The 18,181-nt window shown below is 45.0% G+C and overlaps 1 pseudogene; it reads right to left on the bottom strand.

Annotated features, from left to right (window-relative positions):
- Window positions 1-303: 303 nt before the first annotated feature.
- Window positions 304-7,223, bottom strand: LOC125520947 (annotated as a pseudogene).
- Between the last annotated feature and the right edge of the window lie 10,958 nt (window positions 7,224-18,181).

Here is an 18,181-nt window from a genome sequence, read left to right as displayed (position 1 = left end):
ATTTTATTCATTGATGCGTGATTTAGTAGGTACAATCCAATCAAGTGTGTCCAGCTCCCTGATTGTGTTCCTCTCCAACCTTTGAAACTCAGTTTCCAAGTTTAGCAATCCAGCATTTATTCTAAGGACTCGAATCCTCCCCAAAAAAAAACTTGTGTTGGATTGAATCAAAGAAGCCAGACAAAAAGCCTGGTGCTCCTTTGTTCGAAGAACAAAAACCCTAGACTAGATAGAACTGACACAAACCTCGCAAAAAAAAGATAGAACTGACATAAGTATGGAATTATATAAAGTCATAATGCATCACAGAGGAAGATAATATGTAGAAGTCTGGAAACCAATTAACGAATGGGTTTAACCAATGCCACAGAGCACTGGAAACATGTCCGAGCATCAACAGCTCTCCCATATATCTCCTGGGGATTTCTCCCTAGGAACCTTTATTGCTTATACTTCACCAGTCTTATTATTGTTACTAAAATAAAAGCAGTTCTTGAGTTGCCCCTCTTCTGGCAGGCCTAGAACGGCATGCCGTAGTCGTCGCCCGCAAACTGCGGGCTCCAGACCCCGAACACGTTGCCGGCGACGCCGGACTGGTTCGCAGGATCGGACACCGGGGCGTCTCCAGCAGCGGGCTCTTCAGCCATGGGTTCGTCCTCGACGACGTTTGCCGGGTTTGCCTGCTGAAGCGCCTGGTTCCAGGCTTCATCTACCTGGAGCAGTTCCTCTGGTGAAATGCCGTCTACCTGGAGCAGATCCACTAGTTCAATGCCTTGCTGCTCCTGCCCCGGTCCTTCCATCTGGTTCGTCAAGAATTTCTCCACCTCTTCCCAATCCCAGTCACTGAAAGGCTCAGACTGCGCATTCTCTGCGGCGGGGTGGTAGTTGTCTGTACCGTCAAGCAGGGCATTGCCTGCTAGATCCACCAGATAACCAGCGCCCATGGCTGCAGCAGGCACCTCGTTCACTTCATGTGGAGTAACTGCGGCGTGCGCCTCGTCCATGGTGTCTTTCTGCAGAGTAACTGCGGCGTGCACCTCGTTCATTGTGTCTTCCTGTGGAGTAACTGCAGCGTGCACATCGTCCTTGGTGTCTTTCTACATGTCATCGCTCTCCAGGTTGATGACAATCTTGCCTGCTGCTTCAGTAAGACTGATCTCCTCTCTCTCCAGGTTGATGAAAATCTCGCGTCCATATCCATCAAGTGCTTTGCTCTGTACAGGCAGCACCTCACGTTTGTATGACAGGCTCTCATTAAAGTACTGCAGGCTCTCCCGGTACCAGTCCCAGATAGATTTGGTACCATGTGTCAGAACTGGAGGTGGACGTGCATTAGTCTGAGAAACTCGTGCTCCAGCCGAACTCTCCCCCACTTGTCCCCACTGCTTTCCGGGGTAATTGTACCACATAGCAGAGGCTGCTGAACTTCCCTCCATGTGTGGCCACACCATCCCAGGGTACATATCCCAGATAGAAGAGGCAACCCCATGTGTGAACTGCGTCTGGGTTGTTGCCAAATGATTATTGGGTTTAGCACTGGGTGCCTTGTATGCTGATGACATCATCTCAGAAAATTCCTTCATGCTGGCATAATGTTGATAGCCCTCTTCATCGTGAGATAACCTCTGCCTCTGCGCTCGCAGCCGGTGTTTCTGCATCACAATACAGAACAGAACATTCAAGACAGGGATCACACATCACAATATAGAAAGTGAGCGTAATGAAGAAATTATAGTGTTTTAGCATAACAACGCTGAAATAGATCAACTTGAAACTTGTGGAGTATGTATTTTTTTTTTCTCAAACAAGCACCCGGACGTGTTTCGTTTTGTATTAGGAGAGTGCCAAGAAAGCACAAACAGTCACAACAAGGCCAAAAAGAAGCCAAAGCCCTACTGCTAGCATCAGCTAAGGGTAGACCAAAGTTACGTCAATAAGCCCCTAATTTAACCAATAAAGGAGAAAATACCTATAAAGTAGTACATTGTTCACAAAATTCCCATTAACGTGATAACAATTATTAATCAGTCGATTTGGTAAACTGCGTTATAATAATGCTTTGGATAGTCTGATTACTACGAATTCGGTGCTAACATGCATAAAGTTTTTTTTTCCAATTGTGATTGGTTCTGTAACAAAATCTACTCCTGAAGCTGCATGGTTTGGAAATTTGAAATCTTATCTAGAGCACCATATACAAAACTTAATCTCCATGGCATGCAGAGACAGAGAGTACAGACTACTGAGTACTGACGCAGGTATGAGACATCCATGTACATGTGTTTCTTCTGGAAAATAAAGAAATAACAAAGGACACACAGTAGAGTATCAGGTGGAAACATTCTTTCCTTCCAAGTTTATTCAGTTAAAATGGAATCTTGACCCTTGTATTTAGCATGCAAGCCTGCCAGTAACTGTGTGAACTTTTACTGGGGTATGAATTAAAAGGTCAAATATTAAATAAAGTTCTCTTCCTATTTGTTTCTTCAACAGTTCAACAGTGTGCACATAGTTCTTTAAAATTTTGTGAAGTCGGACACTGTTGCCACAGAAAATTACCCAATTGATTGAACAATGCAGAACCTATATTTACACAAAATAAATAGCAGAGGGAAATGTTTTATTTTTCACACTAAGATCAAACCAATAATAAAAAATTAATTATTATGTTGTTGTTGCTATTCCAGTAGGTGTTTGTTTCTCCTCTACCTTTTTCCCTTTTGCCCAATCACTGTATGTTAATGAGCACATGAGTTGGTAAAAGGACTCATCTGCACGTAACATCAATTTCTTTGGTCACTCAGCCTCCATGCGTTAGTTACCGTGTTCCTCAAAATCTTGCCGAATCAGAAATCCGAATCCGAGCCAGATTCGGAGACCGTGACTTTGTCCGAGCAGCACTAGCTGCTGGTACTTAACGTGCCAGGGTACAAAACAGTGATAAAGGTGATGACCAAGCGGTGGCATACACCTGCAACTTCAGGAATCGTGTAATTATGACCACCGTGATCAGATCTCTTGCAATTAGCTGGTTCTGCAAGATTAGTTTAGGCAATGCTGCAACCATTCTGTTGGTTAATCAATATATATGTGCAGAAATGGAAAGTGCATAGTAGCTTCCATCTCTACCAAATATTCATGCATGGGGGGATCAGGTTGGCAGTGGCAATCAATAGCCAATGGCCACGGAAGGGGGATAGTCAGCTGTAGTGGTGGGAACCAATGACAGCAGAATGACAATATCATCTTAATTAGTGGCAAAAACAAAAGGTTTCGTTCGGGAAAGTGCATAGGATGAAAGAAAAATATAAGGCTCAAATGACAAATGTTCAGTCAGTTTAAACTAACTAGCATGCATAGGTTGTCAGCTTCTACTACTTATGATCGTCTATTAAACAAAAAAAAATTAACAAAAAAACGTACATAATGCCTATTGATGTACCGGCAATACCACAGTTGAGGTAAACTAAATCGATCACCCACCTGGAGATGGCTTGCAACATGCTGTATGGTCAAATTCAAATCCTTGGCATTCATGTACTGGTGAATGTTTCGAGCCGTAGCAGCTGTTAGCCAAAAAGAAAACAGACACTCAAAGGTCATGCTTTTTCAGCTGTTAAACATAACAAACGACTAATTTATGCCAAGTGCAGATAGCCTTACACGCCCCAAGCACTTCAACAGCCTGCAAGAACTTCTCATGGAGCTCACTGCTCCATAAGAACCAACCCAGATTCTCTGAATAGACATTCGCGTTCAACGCATCTTGTTTTTCATCCTCAGTTTCAGACCTGTGATTTTTAATAGACCTGTGTTGAAGTGCTCTCATCCTCAGAAAATTGACGGTTTCAGTATCCAACGGCTTAACCACATTGAAGCATGTTCCAAGGGTCATGCGTGCGGAGACTGCTTCATCATAGGCACACATAGCTGCAACCAAGAAACAACACTCCTAGATTAATGAGTTTGGGATGGAAAAAAAATTCTTAAAACAATACAGCTCTGAATACAAATGCTTACTGATGAGAGGCACTTCAAGTGCATTCAGGATGTGGTGAAACAGCACCAAGGTGTCCATCTCTGCATTGCCAGGATGAACTTCCGCTACTACCAAATCAAGCTCCTCATTTTTAGCAACCCCCCTTTTAAGGGAATCTAGGGCCTCTTCCACTGTTTCCAATGGAAGAACTACAAAACAGTAGAAGTTAGACTCAAAATTTTGGAGAGTAAACACCGTGTTATCATGTCCAAATATAGTTATATTTATATCCCAACCTGCACGTACTATTGCAACAAGTGAGTATCTTCTAAGGACTAATATAGCTACTTGGTATGTGATTTTTCTCATTTGACCACATAATCCAACACTTTCTGCAATCTAATAGCACTTGGAAGGGCGGCCCAGTAACTAGCAGCTAGCTATATCCCATTACGAACTACATATGCTGCCTCCGTTCAAACTGTGAAGTTCACACAATATATTACACACACATATGCTATATAATCTAATGGTCAGGGTGACGCAGTAACACTATATCCTATATGGGAACTGCATCTGTTTCCTTTCTGTTTAAAATGTCATAGATCTACGGAAATGCTCCACATATATATGATGGTCGTACGAGCTATACATGATAGTATGATACTGAGGACAGGTTCACTGCCATGTAGGGCCATAGCTCGCCAAGCTTCACGTCATGAGAAGCGTTCTATATCCACACACGAAAGCCATCCAACCGTTAATTAGTGGTCCAGATCATAATGAATAGAACGTATAAATTGTCCCACCGGACAACCGTAAACCCAAACTTCACGCCAAGCAGCCGTACACCCAAACTTCCCGCCAAACAGATGTACACCCAAATTTCCAGCCAAACAGCCGTACACCCAAACTCCCCACCAAACAGCAGAAATATGAAATATCTGAAATTCGATCAGATGTGACTGTGGATAGAAGACACCAACAGATATCAAATTGTGCCTTTTATAGTAGCCCCATGAATATGCAAAATCTTGTGCAACAGATATCAAATCGTGCCTTTTATAGTAGCCCCATGAATACTATCTTTCATTCTCCCTCTAAAAACAACTTCCTTTTTGGACAGGAAGGGGAAAATACGAAATGGAGATGCTTGGGATTGAAGTGTGCACCTTTGAAGTTGAATCTAGCAAGCGTATTGGAGATGGTCCACAGGGAAACCGGATCTCGATCAAGAACTAAAACTGAAAGATTTTCCATCAGGTCAGTGAGACCCTATGGGGTGGAAACAAAGTCTGCCAATGTTTGTGGTGGATCTAACCATATATGGATCTAATACCTTCTTTTGGCGTGAGACCTTCACCAAGGGCAAAAGATAGACACTATATACCAGACGATATCAGAAAAGGACAAGAATTTAAGTAGACTCTATCTAAGTTTTTATTCAAAAGCTGACCTGTATTTGGACAGGGAGGTTGAACAAGATATACTTACTTGAGAAATACAAAAGTTAACATCATTATTTTGTCCTCTTGTGCTTCTTCAGTTTCCAATGTAACGAACATGCAAGACCATGTACAATGCAAGCCGGTGCTTATCTGTAGAGAGCAGATGCTTAATTATGCACCCCTGTCACAGATATAAGCACCGGTGCTTAAGAAAAACACAGTTTGTTTTACTAAGCACCTCTCTAAGCATCTTGCATTGTACATGGTCTAAGAAGGTGTGAACCCTTCCCGTCATGACTTCATGTTATCTGTTCTCTATCACCACGCTTGCTTTTGGTGACTAGTGATGAACGATGTAATAATGATGGCTATATGTTCACATGTATTCTCAGTATGTTCATGGCTCCAAATTTACCTAAGGCGCATGTAGGGCACATGCATGTTCTCCCTAGCTCTCGCCCACAGTACTATTTTTTTCTTCATTCAGTACCTAGTGTTCATATGAAAGAAACAAAGCAAGCAGGCCATTCACCTATTAATTAGCAAACATATCAATACTTCAGTTGCAATAATTAGAACTTCCAAGTCCTAAAGGGTCTCAAGTCTCAATTATCAAATTTCAAAACAAACCAAATGGTGATGTGCTGCTTTAAGATGATTCCTCAAGAAAAAGTCTGAAGGGTAAATAAGGTAATTTATTGGCCAGCTTCATTATTTATAACATGCAACAGTTTCACTGATTTATGGCATGCTGTCATGCATACCAAGAATTCTACTACAAAGAGTCCTCCTGTGGACAGGTGTCGTGATGACATGTCATATAATCAATGGGTTAATGCATGCCGGTGAATTTGATCTTGTGGTGCTATCTGGCGCATGGTTGGCAATGTTGCGAGCACGCAATCCTACATGATGTATGCATGAGCACTAGTTGCACCGATGTACAAGATAACTTCACAAAAGACAAAAACCAGTAGTTGTAGCCGCGATTGCATCACTATCTTAATGCCGCAACAGACACTCACCCTAGCCCCAATTGCATCACCACATCTGCTCTTTTTAGGCAGCAAACCTACATATCTATCCACACGATAATGTACCAACAAAAATAATGAGATGTGCGGTTGATTTCTACAAAGAAAAAAAGGTATATAACCGATTCCTTAACAAGGAAGATATGCGAATGATGTTAAACATTGATGCAGCCTCTAAGTGGGATGGGACAAACTGAGGAAGAAACAACCAGGGCCAAGCCTAAAATCAATAAAAAATTCTAAAAGAGAAAGTATCCACGCTATGGGCGACCGCCCTGGTTTCCAATGCTTGTCACCACCCCTATCCCAAAAGATATATGACATGGCCCGTGCCCAGTGTGGTGCATATGTGCTTCTTGAAGGAACTGATTGCCCATCTCGAACACTGCAGGAAGAGATCCCAGACCAAATGCCCTTCAAATCGAAACCTGGAAGCCAGCTTTTTCTTCAGATAATCGAACCTGGATCCACATACTGCTAAGCAACAATCGAAGTAGGCGCGACACAGATGCTTTAACCAAACTAAATCGAAGTAGGCAGACGCTTCGGAATGGTGCGCGCTTACTGGGGGAGGGAAGGCCAGGGTCAAGGGCAGCAGTGCCTCCGGCGAGCGCGAGGCGTAGGAGGAGGAGTCGCGCCTCCCGACCGGGCGACGTCGGGATCCCTCGTCTCTCTCGCCGGCGGTCGCCGCCTCGCCATCCGCCGCCTCGCGAGTAGTACGGTCGTGGTACACGGGGATTCAGACGGAAACGGATGGGCCTGACTGCTCATGGGCTCAAAATGCTTTAGCAGAGTGGGCCCAGACATGGCCAGATGAGCTGCTCCAGCGGGAGAGCTCCTATCGGGCGCTTCAGGCGCCCGAACTTCTCCCTGGCGCTCGCTACGCGCTCAGTTGGGCCGGCCCACGAGTCGCGTTGAGCACCGAACGCAAAAGCTAAAATCGCAAAAAAAACAGAGACCTCTACAGGCCTTCAACTCACGACCTTCAAGTTTACATGCAAAGTCCAGAGGCACCCGAGCTATCCTGCTGTCACTGATTATTTCAAGCGGCAATAGCTTAATAAACATTCATCAAACTTGAAAAAAAAAATCATTTTTTGTTAACGAGGGTCCAACTGCACTTTTGTACCCTCTCGCTTAGGGTTACAGCGCCGCCTCGGGCGTTCTCGAGATTGCCGAGGAGGAAGGCTGATATCGATCGATACCGAGTCGCCGTCCCGTCCAGGGCTGGCGAGGGAGTTCTCCAGTAGCCTCGGCTGTGAGTCAAGGGCCTGGGCTGCCGCCATGGCCGCCGCAGGGGGGTCCTCGTCGCAGACGGGAAAGAAACCTGAGATTGATCTAGAGGAGATGCTGAAGAACATGGTTCTAATGGAGGATGAATTGGATGAGGTTGTCATTGGGAAGGAGGATGCCCAGAGGTTCGAGGCGGAGGCCAAGTGGATGGCGATTGCACGGGTAAATACCGCCAGGCCTTTTAGCTCCACGACGTTCTTCGACAATATGATGTTCATATGGGGGCTAGCTCAGACTCCAAAATTCCGTGAGGCGGGAGAGAATTTGTTCATCTTCCAATTTTTCTGCCTTGGAGATTGGAAGAGGGTCGTGCATAGAGGACCTTGGCTCTTCAGGGGGCTTGGGGTAATCATTGAGGACTATGACGGCAAGACGGACCCTGAGGATGTGGTACTAGATGGGCTGTCTGTCTAGGCACAAATACACAAGATTCCAGACCTCTATCGGCATGAGTCAGTGGTGGATGAACTAGCTCGCAGGATTGGCAAGGTTCGTGAGGTTCAACTAAGGCCTACCCTTTTCTATGAGGGGGATTATGTCCGTGTTCGTGCAAAGGTCTTGACAGCGAAGCCATTGACCCGTTTCACACCGCTGACTATGGAAGGAGAAGGTAGACGGATGATGGTTGTTAAGTACGAAAAGATTCCCTTCTTTTGTAAGGTTTGTGGGATGATGGGCCATGGCTATGAGGAATGCGGCACGGGTGTTTGGAAAGCTGAAGACATGAAGTGGGGAAGCTGGATGATTGCACAACGTCGCTTAGTAATGTACACACAACCCATGGGGGGTGGATACCCTACTCGGGGTGGGAGAGGGAGAGGCCGTGGAGGCACATCACGTGGCTTTGCTCCAGCTCGAGGAAGGGGGATGCTACTGATCGCTCAGGAACAGTAGCGAGGGACGCCCACACGAAGGGGAATAGGAACTCGGGGGTTCATCCCCATGAAGAGGAGATGGTCAATGATGGCAGGGTAGATGGAGGAAAAGGAAGGGCGTTGACTCTGAATGCTGCGTTCGCATCATCTACTGAAAATACAGATGTTAACGAGAAATCTTGCACGACAGGGATGGAGCTCGATTCAAGTCCAAAAGAACCAGAAGCCAGGACCAACAACAAACGCATGTCCGAGGACAATGTGCACGTGGCGACCCGGGGGCAAATCATCCTCAACCCTGTGGATGATGAAGGAAGTAAGGGTGCGGTTGCCCTGGCAGATAGGACTCCTACGGGTGTACCACCACTACCTCCGGTTTATGTCTCCCCACGGAAGAATATTAAAAGGCCAAAGAAGATTTCAGGCTAGCAAGCAACGGAAGGATAGGGTGGTGCAACTGAAACAACTACTGCATTATCGGCAAGCTCTCAAGGGGAGCGCCGCCGGGCACAATGAGTTACATCTGCTGGAACTGCCGGGGCGCGGGCAAGGCCTCGACAGTTCGTGAACTTCGCGATTTAGCGAAGAACTATGCCCCTACTTTGTTTTGTATCTTAGAAACACAGATTGGCAAGGCAAGGGTAGAGAATTTAGCAAGTTCAATAGGCTTTGATAATGCTTTTGCTATTAATAGCGTTGGTATAGGAGTGGAGGCATAGGCCTTTTTGGAACAATTCAATAAAAATAAATGTATTGGGTTACTCGGATTACCATGTTGATGTGGAAGTACTTGACCCAGGTTCGGATCCGTGGAGAATGACAGTAGTATATGGGGAAGCTCAAACTCATTTGCGCCACCAAACATGGGACACTTTGAAGAATATAAGCGTTTCAAGCAATATTCCATGGCTTTGTATTGGCGATTTCAATGAAGTTCTTCGTCCGGATGAACACGAGGGAGTGGGACAGCGAAGCAATGCTTAGATCCAGACTTTTCGGGACATGGTTGATGTGTGCATGCTAATGGACTTGGGCTTCAAGGGCAGGTTTTGGACCTTCGAAAAGAAGGTTACAGGTGGAACATACACTCGAGTGAGGCTGGACCGTGCACTTGCTTCAGCAGAATGGAGCTCCCGTTTTCCAAATGCAAGTTTGACACATCTGGATGCAGCTACATCTGATCATTATCCGATATATTTTGAGCTCAACGATACACTCAAAATACAAACAGCCCCAAGTAAAATTTCAGGTATGAAGTTGCTTGGAAGTCTCATGAAGGTCTGAAAGAGGAAATCCAAGGAGCCTGGACAGCAGGACAACCCAGCCACCGAGTGGAGGACATCAAGCAGAAACTATTTTCGTTATCCCAAAGTCTGAGGCGGTGGGATAAATTCACTTTTGGGTCAGTTAGAGCTGAGATAAAAAGGTTAAAAAGTGAGCTGGGGAGATTGAGAGATGACCCGTTGCGTACCGGCCCTAGCCATATCGAGCAAAAGATTTATGAGAGGCTTGTGGAGATGTATCACAGAGAGGAAATTCTTTGGCGCCAACGATCGAGAATTGATTGGCTAGCGGCAGGAGACAAGAACACAAAATTCTTCCACATGAGGGCAAGCATGAGGAGGAAGAAAAACATGATCAAATCTCTGTCTAGTGCTTTGGGCATCACGGTGGACGACCCGGTTGAACTGAAAATTTGTATTTCAAATTTTTACAAAGACCTGTACACGTCAGAGGGAGTAACAAACATGGAGGCGGTGCTTGAACATGTGCCTCGTAAAGTTACGCCTAATATGAATGATATCCTCTGTGCTCCCTATTCTGGTGACGAGGTCAAAGTGGAGCTATTTCAAATGTTGCCCACAAAATCGCCTGGCCTGGATGGCTTTTCGGCACATTTTTATCAGAGGCATTGGGATGTGTGTAGTGAAGAAATTACCAGGGCCGTGATGCGAATCATTAAGGGGGAAGAAAGTGCGGAGTGTATAAACGATACTTTCTTGGTATTATTCCCAAAGGTAATGAACCGAACTGTCCTTACTCAATTTCGGCCCATTCGTTTATGCAATGTTCTGTACAAAATTGCATCAAAAGTGGCGGCGAATAGGTTGAAGCAAATCTTGCCCGATATCATTTCTGAAGAACAATCCGCGTTTGTTCCTGGAAGATTGATCACGGATAACATCATATGTGCCTACGAATGCTTACACTTTATGAAGAGGAGCAAAGCCAAGTCCAATAGTCACTTTGCTTTGAAGCTGGACATGATGAAGGTGTATGACAGGTTAGAATGGGCATATTTGGAGGCGATAATGAGTAAGCTTGGCTTTGCTAAATCGTGGATTGATGTGATTATGGGCATGATAAAGTCAGTATCATTTTCAGTTTTATTCAACGGAGAGAAATTGGACCAGTTTAAACCCACCAGGGGTATTCGACAGGGAGATCCAATCTCCCCGTATCTCTTTTTGATTGCAGCGGAGGGCCTTTCGTGCCTCTTGAAATCTGGAACTCAGTCATCGCATTTTGTGGGAGTACAGGTGGCTCAGACAGCTCCGGTTGTTAACCATCTTCTCTTTGCTGATGATAGCCTGCTGCTATTCAAAGCGAGTAATGAGGGGGCGACCACTGTGTCAAACCTGTTGACTACCTATTGTAACGCTTCTGGTCAGAGGGTCAACAATGAAAAGTCATCAATTTTTTTCAGCAAGGGATGCTCTCAAGCTGTTCGAGATAGCATAAAAGCTTCTCTCGATGTGCATAATGAACAATTGAGCGAGAGGTACCTAGGCATGCCTACAGATGTGGGTCATTCAAGGAATGGAACTTTTAAGTATTTGAGAGATAGAGTTTGGGAAAAGATCAAAGGGTGGATGTAGAAGTTATTATCGTATGCGGGAAAGGAAGTGTTGATAAAAGCAGTTGCCCAAGCAATCCCGGTTTATTCTATGGCATGCTTCAGGTTGCCACGTGGTATTTGTGAGAATGTGACGTCAATGATCCGTCAGTTCTGGTGGGGAAGCAAGAGGGGCAAAAGGAAGCCGTGTTGGGTCTCATGGGATGTATGCACCACACCAAAATCTTTGGGAGGCTTAGGCTTTAAGGACACCTAGTTATTCAATTTGTCGCTCTTGGCAAGACAAGCATGGCGCTTGATTGAGGGGCCTTCGACGCTGAGTGCAAGGATATTAAAGGCGGTGTACTACCCCTTTGTTTCTTTATTAGATTCTGAGCTTGGGGCTCATCCCTCGCAGATTTGGAGGGCAATCCTGGACAGGCGAGATGTCATTGCACATGGCATTATCAGAAGGATTGGAACAGGTGAGAACACCAACATATGGACGCAAAACTGGTTGCCCAGGCCGGGCATGATGAGACCGGTCGCTTCACTGGTAAATGGTCCACCGCAACATGTATCGGACCTCATGGGTGCTTCTTCCAGTGCATGGCGGGAGGAGGAGCTGAGAAGGGTCTTCATTCCAATCGACGTTACAACCATACTATCTATCCCACTGTGTACCAAGAGGATCAATGACTTCTGGGCTTGGGGTGAAGATCGACGTGGAAAGTTTTCAGTAAGCTCAGCTTATAAGATGCTCTTCAAGTTAAAGAGCCAAAGGGAAAATTTACTTGCTGGTACAGAAGGGTCGTCGGCTTCAGGTCGAGAGATGAAGGCGTGGGTGTCCTTATGGAACACCAAAGTCCCTTCAAAACTGAAAAATTTTGTCTGGAGATTATGTAGGGACTCGGTACCAACAGCGGACAATCTTCATCACCGGCATATGGCCACAAGTTCAATCTGCCCATTCTGTTCGGCGGAAGATGGCTGGAAACACGCTTTAATCGACTGCATCTCCGCAAGGTGTGTGTGGTCTTTGTCATCAGAGGAGATGGTGGAAAAGATGTGTGACAACTTGAACTTAAATGCTAAAAACTGGATATTCACAGTGCATGAATTATTGACGCATGAAGAGTTCACACACATGGTGGTCACTCTATGGGCAATATGGAGGGCTAGGCGACAGGCAATACATGAAGAAATCTATGACAGCCCACTACAGATCCATCACTTTATCAGGGCGTTTCTAAGGGATATTGATATACTATCAAAACCAACACTACCGAATAACATGGGACGGGCTGCTAGGCCGAGTCATTGGCTACCCCCGCCCCAGGGATATGTGAAGATGAATGTTGATTCTGCAGTTTCTAATGAAAACTTTGGTGCTATTGGAGTAGTTTGTAGGGATGCTGATGGAATTTTTCTCGGGGCTTCTGCTATCACATTTCAGCACATCCATGATCCTGTTATGTTGGAAGCTATGGCAGTCAGAGAGGCGCTGGCAATTGCGGAGGATTTATATGTTCAGAAGATCCAAGTGGTGTCGGATTGCAAGATAGTTGTGGATGATATCAAGCAGAGATCGGCTGGGGATCATGTAGCTGAAGGAAATATGCCCTAGAGGCAATAATAAAGTTATTATTTATTTCCTTATATCATGATAAAAGTTTATTATTCATGCTAGAATTGTATTAACCGGAAACATAATACATGTGTGAATACATAGACAAACAGAGTGTCACTAGTATGCCTCTACTTAACTAGCTCGTTAATCAAAGATGGTTATGTTTCCTAACCATGGACAAAGAGTTGTTATTTGATTAACGGGATCACATCATTAGTTGAATGATCTGATTGACATGACCCATTCCATTAGCTTAGCACCCGATCGTTTAGTATGTTGCTATTGCTTTCTTCATGACTTATACATGTTCCTATGACTATGAGATTATGCAACTCCCGTTTGCCAGAGGAACACTTTGTGTGCTACCAAACATCACAACGTAACTGGGTGATTATAAAGGAGCTCTACAGGTGTCTCCAAAGGTACATGTTGGGTTGGCGTATTTCAAGATTAGGATTTGTCACTCCGATTGTCGGAGAGGTATCTCTGGGCCCTCTCGGCAATGCACATCACTTAAGCCTTGCAAGGATTGCAGCTAATGAGTTAGTTGCGGGATGATGTATTACAGAACGAGTAAAGAGACTTGCCGGTAACGAGATTGAACTAGGTATGGGATATCGACGATCGAATCTCGGGCAAGTAACATACCGATGACAAAGGGAACAACGTATGTTGTTATGCGGTCTGACCGATAAAAGATCTTCGTAGAATATGTAGGAGCCAATATGAGCATCTAGGTTCCGCTATTGGTTATTGACCGGAGACGTGTCTCGGCCATGTCTACAATGTTCTCGAACCCGTAGGGTCCGCACGCTTAAGGTTTCGATGACAGTTATATTATGAGTTTATGAGTTCTGATGTACCAAAGTTAGTTCGGAGTCCCGGATGTGATCACGGACACGACGAGGAGTCTCGAAATGGTCGAGACATAAAGATTGATATATTGGACGGGTATATTCGGACACCGGAAGTGTTCCGGGGAGGTTTCGAATAAAACCGGAGCACCGAGGGGTTACCGGAACCCCCGGGGGGGTTAATGGGCCTCATGGGCCTAAAGTGGAGAAGAGGAGGGGCTGCCAGGGCAGGCCGCGCGCCCCCTCTCCCCCTAGTCCGAATTGGACAAGGAGGGAGGGGCGGCGCCCCCCCCTTTTCCTTCTCTCCTTCCCCCTCTCCTACTTGGACAAGGAAAGGGAGGGGAGTCCTACTCCCGGTAGGAGTAGGACTCCTCCTGCGCGCCTCCTACTAGGGCCGGCCGCACCCCCCCCCCTTGGATCCTTTATATACGGAGGCAAGGGGCACCCCTAGACACACAAGTTGATCCACGTGATCATATTCTTAGCCGTGTGCGGTGCCCCCTTCCACCATAGTCCTCGATAATATTGTAGCGGGTGCTTAGGCGAAGCCCTGCGACAGTAGTACATCAAGATCATCACCACGCCGTCGTGCTGACGGAACTCTTCCCCGACACTTTGCTGGATCGGAGTCCGGGAATCGTCATCGAGCTGAACGTGTGCTAGAACTCGGAGGTGCCGTAGTTTCGATGCTTGATCGGTCGTGCCGTGAAGACGTACGACTACGTCAACCAAGTTAACGCTTCCGTTGTCGATCTACAAGGGTACGTAGATCACACTCTCCCCCTCTCGTTGCTATGCATCATCATGATCTTGCGTGTGCGTAGGAAATTTTTTGAAATTACTACGAAACCCAACAGTGGCATCCGAGCCTAGGTTTTATATGTTGATGTTATATGCACGAGTAGAACACAAGTGAGTTGTGGGCGATATAAGTCATACTGCTTACCAGCATGTCATACTTTGGTTCGGCGGTATTGTTGGACGAAGTGGCCCGGACCGACATTACGCGTACGCTTACGCGAGACCGGTTCTCCCGACGTGCTTTGCACATAGGTGGCTTGCGGGTGACAGTTTCTCCAACTTTAGTTGAACCGAGTGTGGCTACGCCCGGTCCTTGTGAAGGTTAAAACAACACCAACTTGACAAACTATCGTTGTGGTTTTGATGCGTAGGTAAGATTGGTTCTTGCTTAAGCCCGTAGCAGCCACGTAAAACATGCAACAACAAAGTAGAGGACGTCTAACTTGTTTTTGCAGGGCATGTTGTGATGTGATATGGTCAAGACATGATGCTAAATTTTATTGTATGAGATGATCATGTTTTGTAACCAAGTTATCGGCAACTGGCAGGAGCCATATGGTTGTCGCTTTATTGTATGCAATGCAATCGCACTGTAATGCTTTACTTCATCACTAAGCGGTAGCGATAGTCGTGGAAGCATAAGATTGGCGAGACGACAACGATGCTACGATGGAGATCAAGGTGTCGCGCCGGTGACGATGGCGATCATGACGGTGCTTCGGAGATGGAGATCACAAGCACAAGATGATGATGGCCATATCATATCACTTATATTGATTGCATGTGATGTTTATCTTTTATGCATCTTATCTTGCTTTGATTGACGGTAGCATTATAAGATGATCTCTCATTAAATTATCAAGAAGTGTTCTCCCTGAGTATGCACCGTTGCGAAAGTTCTTCGTGCTGAGACACCACGTGATGATCGGGTGTGATAGGCTCTACGTTCAAATACAACGGGTGCAAAACAGTTGCACACGCGGAATACTCAGGTTATACTTGACGAGCCAAGCATATACAGATATGGCCTCGGAACACGGAGACCGAAAGGTCGAGCGTGAATCATATAGTAGATATGATCAACATAGTGATGTTCACCAATGAAACTACTCCATCTCACGTGATGATCGGACATGGTTTAGTTGATTTGGATCACGTAATCACTTAAAGGATTAGAGGGATGTCTATCTAAGTGGGAGTTCTTTAAGTAATATGATTAATTGAACCTAAATTTATCATGAACTTAGTACCTGATAGTATCTTGCTTGTTTATGTATGATTGTAGATAAATGGCCCGTGTTGTTGTTCCGTTGAATTTTAATGCGTTCCTTGAGAAAGCAAAGTTGAAAGATGATGGTAGCAATTACACGGACTGGGTCCGTAACTTGAGGATTATCCTCATTGCTGCACAGAAGAATTACGTCCTGGAAGCACCGCTGGGTGCCAGGCCTGCTGCTGGAGCAACACCAGATGTTGTGAACGTCTGGTAGAGCAAAGCTGATGACTACTCGATAGTTCAGTGTGCCATGCTTTACGGCTTAGAACCGGGACTTCAACGACGTTTTGAACGTCATGGAGCATATGAGATGTTCCAGGAGTTGAAGTTAATATTTCAAGCAAATGCCCAGATTGAGAGATATGAAGTCTCCAATAAGTTCTATAGCTGCAAGATGGAGGAGAACAGTTCTGTCAGTGAGCATATACTCAAAATGTCTGGGTATAATAATCACTTGATTCAAATGGGAGTTAATCTTCCAGATGATTGCGTCATTGACAGAATTCTCCAATCACTACCACCAAGCTACAAGAGCTTCGTGATGAACTATAATATGCAAGGGATGAATAAGACTATTCCCGAGCTCTTCGCAATGCTGAAAGCTGCGGAGGTAGAAATCAAAAAGGAGCATCAAGTGTTGATGGTTAACAAAACCACTAGTTTCAAGAAAAAGGGCAAAGGGAAGAAGGGGAACTTCAAGAAGAACGGCAAACAAGTTGCTGCTCAGGAGAAGAAACCCAAGTCTGGACCTAAGCCTGAAACTGAGTGCTTCTACTGCAGGCAGACTGGTCACTGGAAGCGGAACTGCCCCAAGTATTTGGCGGATAAGAAGGATGGCAAGGTGAACAAAGGTATATGTGATATACATGTTATTGATGTGTACCTTACTAGAGCTCGCAGTAGCACCTGGGTATTTGATACTGGTTCTGTTGCTAATATTTGCAACTCGAAACAGGGACTATGGAATAAGCGGGCACTGGCAAAGGACGAGGTGACGATGCGCGTGGGAAACGGTTCCAAAGTCGATGTGATCGCGGTCGGCACGCTACCTCTACATCTACCTTCGGGATTAGTATTAGACCTAAATAATTGTTATTTGGTGCCAGCGTTAAGCATGAACATTATATCTGGATCTTGTTTGATGCGAGACGGTTATTCATTTAAATCAGAGAATAATGGTTGTTCTATTTACATGAGTAATATCTTTTATGGTCATGCACCCTTAAAGAGTGGTCTATTCTTATTGAATATCGATAGTAGTAACACACATATTCATAATGTTGAAGCCAAAAGATGCAGAGTTGATAATGATAGTGCAACTTATTTGTGGCACTGCCGTTTAGGTCATATCGGTGTAAAGCGCATGAAGAAACTCCATACTGATGGACTTTTGGAACCACTTGATTATGAATCACTTGGTACTTGTGAACCATGCCTCATGGGCAAGATGACTAAAACGCCGTTCTCCGGTACTATGGAGAGAGCAACAGATTTGTTGGAAATCATACATACAGATGTATGTGGTTCGATGAATATTGAGGCTTGTGGCGGATATCGTTATTTTCTCACCTTCACAGATGACTTAAGCAGATATGGGTATATCTACTTAATGAAACATAAGTCTAAAACGTTTGAAAAGTTCAAAGAATTTCAGAGTGAAGTTGAAAATCATCGTAACAAGAAAATAAAGTTTCTGTGATCTGATCGTGGAGGAGAATATTTGAGTTACGAGTTTGGTGTACATTTGAAACAATACGGAATAGTTTCGCAACTCACGCCACCCGGAACACCACAGCGTAATGGTGTATCCGAACATCGTAATCGTACTTTACTAGATATGGTGCGATCTATGATGTCTCTTACTGATTTACCGCTACCGTTTTGGGGTTATGCTTTGGAGACGGCCGCATTCACGTTAAATAGGGCACCATAGACGACGCCTTATGAACTATGGTTTGGCAAGAAACCAAAGTTGTCATTTCTGAAAGTTTGGGGCTGCGATGCTTATGTGAAAAAGCTTCAACCTGATAAGCTCGAACCCAAATCGGAGAAATGTGTCTTCATAGGATATCCAAAGGAGACTATTGGATACACCTTCTATCACAGATCCGAAGGCAAGACTTTTGTTGCTAAGTTCGGAAACTTTCTAGAGAAG

The sequence above is a fragment of the Triticum urartu genome, chromosome 7, assembly GCF_003073215.2.
Source record: "Triticum urartu cultivar G1812 chromosome 7, Tu2.1, whole genome shotgun sequence".
Lineage (NCBI taxonomy): Eukaryota > Viridiplantae > Streptophyta > Magnoliopsida > Poales > Poaceae > Triticum > Triticum urartu.
This window is presented reverse-complemented; position numbering and strand designations above follow the sequence as displayed.